Consider the following 9005-nt stretch of genomic DNA (forward strand, 5'->3'; position numbering starts at 1 on the left):
GGCCCAGAAGATCAGGGAAGCCAGAACTCCATTCCTAGGGAGCAAGTGGAAGGAGGAGGAGGTCAGTTTCTGCAGCTCTCCTGAATGGTATGGCCATCCATTACATTTGAACCCAAACCTCTCCAGGTTTTCAAGCACATTATATCTTTTAAACACAATTAACCATGGCCCACAGCTTGCTCTCAATAGCTATTAGTGGCTTTCTCCCCCTATCCAAAGTGCAGCAAAGGGTGGTGGGGCAGTGGGAGGCGGGGATGAGGCAGGAGATAGTTTTTGCTTTAAAAAAAAAAAACTAACTAAAATAGTCAAGTGCCAGTTCTTTTCTGCTTTCCTTCTCTTGCTCTGCCTTTAAAACTCCAGATGCAAAAAAATAAATATTGGAAGGTTATCCCTTGCATCTCATGATCAGATCACAAGCTAGCATGTGACTCCAGGACAAAAAACAAGTCTTTGCAGCAGATGGCAAGTACAACTAGTAAACTGTAGTACTTGCTGTACCTGGCTGTTTGCTGCCAAAGCTGGATTCTTCATGCACCTCTGAGGCAGGCAGAACTCATGATTCATCAGGATTTCATTCTAATTAAAGCAAACTGCACACAGAGGAGTTACATTTTGGATTTTCATTTCTAGCAGCTCTGAACATAATGTAACCGCAACAATAAATAGAAGCCCACAGTCATTGTTTTATAAACAGGCTTCAGTTGCATGAATGACAAAGGCAGGTTTTAGAGTCACCTTTTAAATCGTGTACTGAACAAAAGACACCTTTAATCAGCATTTCTTCTGGTAACATCTGAAAAAAAATGATGATTTTATTTTATAAAACTCTCTCTCCTCTATGGCCAAGGCACTCAAGATCCTTTAAAATGCTTTGTAATAAATTATAAGAGTATAATTAAAATATTGTCATACAAAATACATCAGACAAATAGAGGCTGCCCAAGGAAAAGAAGGGAAAAGCTTCTTAATATGAGGGTATCAGTGTTCTTCCCACACCCATATTTGACTTCTGCCAACACAATAAAATTAGGTATAAGAAAAGCATGTGCTGTCAGCTCTGCATAGATTGAACAAGGGACTTTAGATTTCAATTGGGGTTTGGCTTCTCATGTGGTAAAGTTCTGTTCTCCTTTTAGACTTTGAAATCTCAGCAAAGTATCCAGATCTGGAAACCTCCCTCATTTCTTACAGCTTGTTTTCAACTTTCCTCTAGACGGGTCTTTTAGAGTTCAGGACAAAGTTCAACAACTGCTTTCTAATTTTCTACAGTCTATAACATTTCATCAAAGTGGAAATAAGTGACAATCCATATAGTGTTTAATCTGAGTGAGTTAAACTCCTGTGGTCCCATTCTGCAATGGTTAGTGGTGAATTGCATCACTCCTATCCCATCCCATTGCTCACATGTTACAGGGCTGGACACAAGCAGTACCCCAGCAGGAAGCATGGCCTAATGGACAGATCACTGGATTGGGACCCAGGAGAACTGGATTCTATTCTGTGCTCTGTCACTGGTTTACTGAGTGACCTTCGACAAATCACTGCACCATCCTGTGCCTTAGTTTCTGCATCTGTAAAAAGGGGAAAATTATGCTTATCTCCTTTGTCATACTTCAGGCCTACAAATAGAACTCATGGGTATTATGATTGTAGACTTGCATTACAGAGAATTTACAATGAGAATGAATGTCAGCTGCAGTAAGGGGGCCTTCCCAGTCTGAGATCCACAAATGTTGATTTGCACTTTGCATGGCTGTGACCCCCCCACACAAACACACACAACTACAGCGTCCCCAGAGAAATGAGGAGAACTGGCTGCTCTATGGGCAGGAGACTGTCTACTGCCAGAGGTGGCTAGCAACCAGTGCTCCACCCCCCCATTCAGGTCCCCCACCCATTGTGGTCAATAACCAGTATGCTGTACTGGAAACAGGTGGTAAGGAGCAGATCCCAGTGATTGAGAAGGAGGAGGCAGCTGTACCCAAGGCTAGGAGGCTCACAGCTTGTGCACCCAAGAGGAGGCGCCATAGGGTGTTGATAGTAAGGGACTCTTCTGTGGAGGACTGAGGTATCTATCTGCCAACCTGACATGATGTCCTGGGAACTGTGCTGCCTTCTTGGGGCCCACATCCAAGATGTTATGGAAAGGTTGCTGAGACCCATCCATCCCTCTGACCACTACCCCATGCAGCTCATCAACATGGGCACTAATAATACTGACAGGTAGGACCCTGAGCAGATCAGCAGGGATCACAGGGCTCTGGGAGCGAGGATAAAGGTAAGGAGCAGACCTCAATGATTGAGAAGGAGGAGGCAGCTGGATAAAGGACCAGACAGGGACACATGCATCCTGGAGATGGATTCATGGCAGCATCAATGGAAGGGCTTCAGCTTCCTTGACCATGGGATGCCATTCCAGGAAGCTGGGAAGAGATGGGGTCCAAGAAGGAGAAAAGCATCTTTGTGTACCAACTCACCAACCTAATGAGGAGGGCTTTGAACTAGGTTCCGAGGGGGCATGTGACAAAAGCCCACATGTAAGCATAAAACAAGGCATCTTTAACTGAGGGCTAGATGTTAAGGGGGACATGGAAAATTACAATAGGGTCATAGGAGCAACGAGAGGGAAATCAATGGGCAAATCTGCTCAACATCTTAGAGGTCTATACACAAATGTAAGGCATATGGGCAATAAGTAGGAAAGAACTAGAAATATTAGTACATAAGCTAAATTAAGACTTAATTGGCATCACAAAAACATGGTGGGATAAATTTGGTGACTGGAATATTGGCATAGAGGGATATAGCTTGTTCAGGAAGGACAGGCAGGGAATAAAAGGGAGGAGGTGTTGCATTATACATCAAAAATATCGACACTTGTTCTGATGTCCGGGAGGCAGACTAGTTGAAAGTGTCTGGGTAAAGATAAAAGGGCGAAAAAATAAGAGCAACTTCATGGTAGGGTAGTGGCTTCTCTTGACCACAAAATCAGGAAGATGAGGTGGGTGAGGCATTTCTAGAACAAAGAGCAGAAATATCCAAAACACAAGAACTGAGGGACCTTAATTACTCAGACATCTGTTGGAAAAGTAATATGGCAAAGCACAAAATTTCCAATAAGTTCTTGGACTATATTGGGGCAGCTTTTTGTTTCAGAAAGTGGAGGAAGTAACTGGGGAGCAGGCATTTTAGACTACAGGAATTGATTGCGAATCTGAAGGTGGAAGGCAATGGGGTGAAAGCAACCATGAAATGATAGAATCCATGGTTCCAAGGCAAGGAAGGAGTGAGAGCAGCAGAATAAGGACAATGAGCTTCAAAAAAGCCGATTTCAACACACTCAGAGAACTGGTAGGTAAAGTCCCTTGGGGAGAAAATCTAAGGGATAAAAGAGTTGAGGAGAGCTGGAAGTTTCTCAAGAAGACAATACTGAAGGCACAATTGCAAACTATCCTGAGGAGAAGGAAAGAGAATAGTAAGATGTCAATAGGGCTCTGTCAGGAGCTCTTTAATGACTTGAAAATCAAAAACGAGACCCATGGTAGGTTTGTCTCACTCAGCTCCTGACCCTAGATAAAGGGGAACAGGAGCTGAGGAATCCTACAGAGAAAGGGGCTCAACAAGGGTAGAAATAACTGAATTAGAAACACCCAGTAAATGTGATTATTGGTTGGAAAAGGCAGAGCTGTTTCAGGACTGTCAGAGCCCCACATCTAGGTTATTTTGTTTGGGGGTGGGGACAGGGAAGAGGACCACCACAATTGCACCTTTCTATCCCCCTCCACCCCAGGAAATCTCTCTCAAACTCTCACCCTTTCTCCCTGTCACCTCATTACCCTCTGTAACCGTAGGGGCAGATAGTCCCTTTCCCCCAAAGGGTTGGCAAGCCGTGTGGTAGTTTCCATGTCTGGGCCACCAAAGAGCACGTTATCTCAGGGCTAGCAGAGCACCGTTTGCCACATGCAGACTTTTCATGGTAAATTTTGGGACTCTCTCACTTGGCCCCCTCCCGAGCCCATATATTGGTACAGGAGGGAGTGGAGACTGTGGCTGAAAGTCCCGAAACCCAGGGCTGAAAAGAAGCCAATTCCACACCCCAGCCTCCACTCAGAGGCATATAGTGCTGAGGGGAAGAAGAAAAGACTAGTGAACGTTAGTAAGCTTTTCCCATCACCACATTATTTACACTGGACATTTCCCTGGTGAAAACATGTTCCCCTATTGTATCTGAGTACTCTCTGTAGGTTACAGATCTCTCCCCACCCCTTCTCTGCAGGAGCCATTAACAATTGAGTTGATATTTTTAAACTCACTTCTCATTTTTTCCATGTAGAACAGTTTGAATGGGTTTCACGCGAGTACACAGGAAGCGTGCTACACCCGCCCGTCTTGTCCAGTAGGCTCATTGTGATGAGAAAGGTTATCATGCTCAACACAAGTGAAATCCTATACTGAAATTCCTGGGATTAAAATAGCAACATACTCTCCAATGCTGACATTCTCGGAAGGTGGACAGGAAGTCTACAAACGTACAGCCCTGTGCAGTGGATTAGTGCACTGGCCTTGCAACTTCCAAGAATCTAAATAACATGAGCTCATCTAAACCAAATATTAAATATGACAGTCTGAACATTAAAAATAAAGTGAAGATTCCATGCAGAGAAGGCCCAGGAATTGCCATAATTCACGAATATTCTCTCTCTCTCTCTCACACACACACACACACACACACACAGAGATATCACTCTCATAGCACAATAGCTTGGGCATTTCTTGTTAGTATTCTTAGCGTTAGGGAAGGTATGCACTGCAATCACAAGTGTAATTGCAGGTTGTTTAGACAGACCCACGCTAGCTCGGATGCTGGTAGCAGTGACGTCATGGCAGCCCAGGCTTCATCATGGTTTGCACAAGCCCGGCTGGAGCCCTGAGTAATTACATAGGTGACTAGCCCATGCTGAAGCCTGTACTGCCACAGCTATACGACTCCATTACCTGAGCTAGCTAGATTAAAACTAGCTCAGGTTTGTCTACACAAGTGGCAATCAAACCCTGTTACAATAGAGACGTACCCTTACAGACGGGCTCCTTACAGAGTCATTGGTAGGGTCAGCAACATAACCCAGTCTCCTCCAAAATCCATCAGTATCATCCCACTCATCAGCTGTGGAAATTCCCCTTACTCTGGGTCTGACATGCCCAGAGTGCACCAAGTGCTCAGTTCCAGAATAAAGTAAAGCCTGCACTAGCAGCAGGACTGGAAGAGCATTCCTGGCCCCACTGCCACATACAGCAGTGGGCTCGAGGCAGACCCCCAGCTGGCAGAAGGTATCTGTGGCTCGTGTGGGAAGGTAGAGGGCTTATCTTGAAATGACCGCATGGGCTGGGAGAACTGGAGAAGCCTGCTTCCCCATGAAGATCAATGAGGGGCTCAGCCATACTCCCTCCAAGTCCTTTGCAGAGGTGGGAGGATTTCCAGGTTCCATGTTCGTTACAGAGATTTTACATCATACTAGATGATCTATGAGCTATAAATTTAATTTAGTTTGTGAAGAGTTTCTGTATCCTCCGGGGAAAATGGTGCTACATAAGTATAATGTAATTGTTGTCCTAAAGAAATTGTCCTGTTCTGTTCCACAATTGGACTGGCTTAAGTAGTATTTATCTTGGGGGACAATTGGAATAAGGAGAGTGTCCCCGTACAGGTAAAATGAGGGTGACCTGCACCACTTGAGGAAGCAATGACTGGTTGCCACATACCATGATAAAGTTGATACACAGGTCACTTTAAGAAAATTTGTTAACAGTAATCAAATTTCATATCTGGCCATACCAGGAACTATACCACTGTGTGGCATGGGTATGCATGGTAACAAAGCATTGTTTGAAACACTGCAATACACTTCTATACAGCCTCATGGCCCTTTAGTACACGTAATCGGGGGGTGGGGGGAGGGATAGCTCAGTGGTTTGAGCATTGGCCTGCTAAATACAATTTCAGATCCTTAGGCTCTGGTATCTGGCTAATGAATGTCTTTTCTGACACAATCCCCTATTGTGCTTAGCAGAGAAAGCAAGATAGGACACGGATCAATTGACACTTTCAAATGGAGCAGGCAAGTTTTGCACACGAGACCAAGTGAACAAAACCAAACCAAACCCCACGCTTGTGCACATTTTGTGCAAAGAGTTCAATCCAAAGTGGGAAAATTCAAATCAAAAGACACAAGCTGCATACAGAGCGCCTAGCACAATAAAAACTTGGCTCACACATCTACGCTTTTTCAATAGGCCTGCATACATTTAACCCCAGCTCTTCACTCAGGCCATTAGCCTCAGCTCCCAGGCAAATCAGCTCCAGGTTGTTACTTTTGCATTTGCTTGTATTTGGCTTCAGTTTTAAGCATTGGTTATAAAAATCACAGATGGGGCCAAGTTGCAAAGTTCAGATCTGGATCCCAGGGTTCAAAATGCAGGAGTTCAGATATAGGGCCCCTGCGGGGCTCCCATCTCTTGTTTTAATACAAAGGAGAGAGAAGGGGAGAAAGAAGCAAAGAACTGTGGGGGCGGGCAGGGGAATTGAGGGAGGGAGAGTCCCACATATCAGTCCAGCTGCTGTTTGTGATTCCACTCACCATCTGCAGCAAAACAACACAAATATGAGCAAAACATGTGGGGCCAGCCCTTGAGGGGTGGGTTGTGGGGGTGTTTTGCACAGCGAGATGTGCAGCAGGGCCTCAGGCAGATGGCCACATCCCAGAGAGCACATCTGGGAATGGGAGGGTTTGACAGCTGGGTTAAAGCATGGAGGTTTGTCATTGGAGGGAGGGACGCAGACGGTGGGGGATTCAGAGCGCTTCTCATTTCTGCCCAGTGCTCATTGCTCTCCGAAGGGTCTGACCAGCTACCAGAAAGTGAGGATACACTTGGCACCTGAGAATTTAGAGGATGAGCCCCTCAGATTAACTTTCAAGGGGGAAGGACTGTGGTGGGCATGTTAGTAGGGGAGATATTGGGTGCACGTTGACAACTGGGCCCTGTGTGGTCTCACATTTCACGCATGCCTAAGGCTGGCCTGGAAAGGGAGGTTTTCTTAAATAAATGTGTCTGGGAAAAGAGTAGCAAAAGTATCTGAAGCTGGGGAATTCTGTGTGTCTAGTTCTGAGGCTGGGAGGCATAAGAATTAACCTTACTCCCCTCCTGAACTTACAGTAAAATATTTACCACAGCTGTCTGAGGCCTTTTCAAAATAAGCATGGAGCTCCGCTTTCTGCCCCACTTTAGAGTCCCTTCAAGGAAGATTTAAGGTTCTTCAGCATTTGGTTTTCAGTAATAAGCTAACAGCCTGAGTGGCTCCAGCTGCCAGCAGCTGCCCTTCTTTACTTAATTACTTTCAGGAGTCTTTTCCCAGAGAGATTCACAGCAGCAACCGCCTGAACCCTACCTTTCCATGTACCAGTCAGTAATTCAAGCTACCAGGAACCATAGAAGCTTCCCGTAGGCCAGCCCATGTTGGGATGCAAAACTAGCAAACCAGGAAATTAAAGCTAACACTTTGTCTTTACAAATTCTGCTGTGAAAGGGGGTTGGCTCCAGTTAGACTTTCCTGGCTTTGTTGATTGGTGCGGCTTTATTGCTGTAAAAAAGGTAACTTGGGCTGGTGACTTTTTCCCCTTCTTAAATGTCAACTTATAAAGAAAAAAATTGGGAAAGGTCACTTACCAGAGAGACTGGGATAGCTCCAACCACTTGGATAAACAGGGGCAGCTAAATGCATAGCTAGACATTTTAAAAAGCATATGGTTTACCTGGCTCAACATGTGCTGCAATTTCTTCTGAGGAGGAGGCTGAAGTCTTGTTTACCTAGCACAAGGTACTCAAGTCCCTTCCTGTACATCCACCTCTTACAATGATCACCACTTATGCTTTCACCCTTTAGGGTCCCCAGGATGGAAAATTGCTTACACGCTTGAATGTACCTAACTACAAGTAACTCTATACCAGGGGCACTTACAGGTATTATGGTCCTGCAGTTGGGAGTAGGGTCATGCCACTTTTGTACAGACCTGCTTGTGGTCCTTACCCTGAAAATCCTTCAGTGGCACTACTTACATGAGTACGGGTTGCAGAATTGTGCCCACCATAGCTGTGGTATGTTGGCATTGCTACTGAACAGCTGTTCCAGTCGCTAGGGTAAAGAATACTTGATTTAGAACATTACATGGAAAATATTACTATTAGCAAATTGTATTACACATAGAGTATGCATAGAATGGCTATGTCAGATGACTTGCGTTCTCTTCCCAACTCTGCAATTAATTTCCAGTGTGACCTGAAGCAATATACTTCAGTCTGCCTGAGTTTCCCCAGATGGAAAACAAGGATAAGTAACATCTTATTGGTAATAAGAGCTGGTTAAAGTGGATTGAAAGAGGAGGGGAGCCCCAAGAAGGAGGAGGGCCGTGGGAGAGAGCTGCTTACCCCAGCAAGGGGACAGAGAGGGAGCTTTGCCTTCTTAGGCAGAAGAAGGGGATCCACACTCCTCCCTGCCCCCCAAACTTATTTTAACTCCTAATAGCATCACCTACATTCCTTCTCCCAATCAGAGTGTGCAGCCAGAATGACAAGCTGAATAAAACTAAGCTACTGTCCCTCTGCATTTGTGATTCTGTGGGTCTTTGCAGGTGATTTGCAAAGCTGAGGGTAGATAGCAATTAATCAAAGAGAGCCTGGCCCTGCAAGGTGCTGAGCAGGCTCAATTCACATCATTCATCATGTCACAGGTGGTGTTTGACAACACACAGGATCAAGCCCATGGTATGGAGGGAAAAATAATTATCATGACAAAATATGGAAATTGACAGATAAATCTGTGGATATAAAGGTGTCATGGGACTTCATGCCAATCACCTGAGATTTCTCTCTCCTGAGTTAGCCGTAAGCTGGAGCTCCATCCAACTCATTTCTAGACATTGCTCCAGCAGTTTCCATCCTCAGCCTCCAAT

At 45.1% G+C, this 9005-nt stretch overlaps 1 long non-coding RNA gene across 1 annotated transcript; it reads right to left on the reverse strand.

The window, feature by feature from the left end:
- Positions 1–717: 717 nt before the first annotated feature.
- Positions 718–8132, reverse strand: LOC120374030. The gene is made up of 3 exons (XR_005585853.1): positions 8113–8132; positions 1405–1571; positions 718–793 (listed from the first exon to the last, which is right to left on the reverse strand). It is a non-coding gene; the product is annotated as an uncharacterized LOC120374030 (long non-coding RNA).
- Between the last annotated feature and the right edge of the window lie 873 nt (positions 8133–9005).

Source organism: Mauremys reevesii, linkage group 10 (genome assembly GCF_016161935.1).
Source record: "Mauremys reevesii isolate NIE-2019 linkage group 10, ASM1616193v1, whole genome shotgun sequence".
NCBI lineage: Eukaryota > Metazoa > Chordata > Testudines > Geoemydidae > Mauremys > Mauremys reevesii.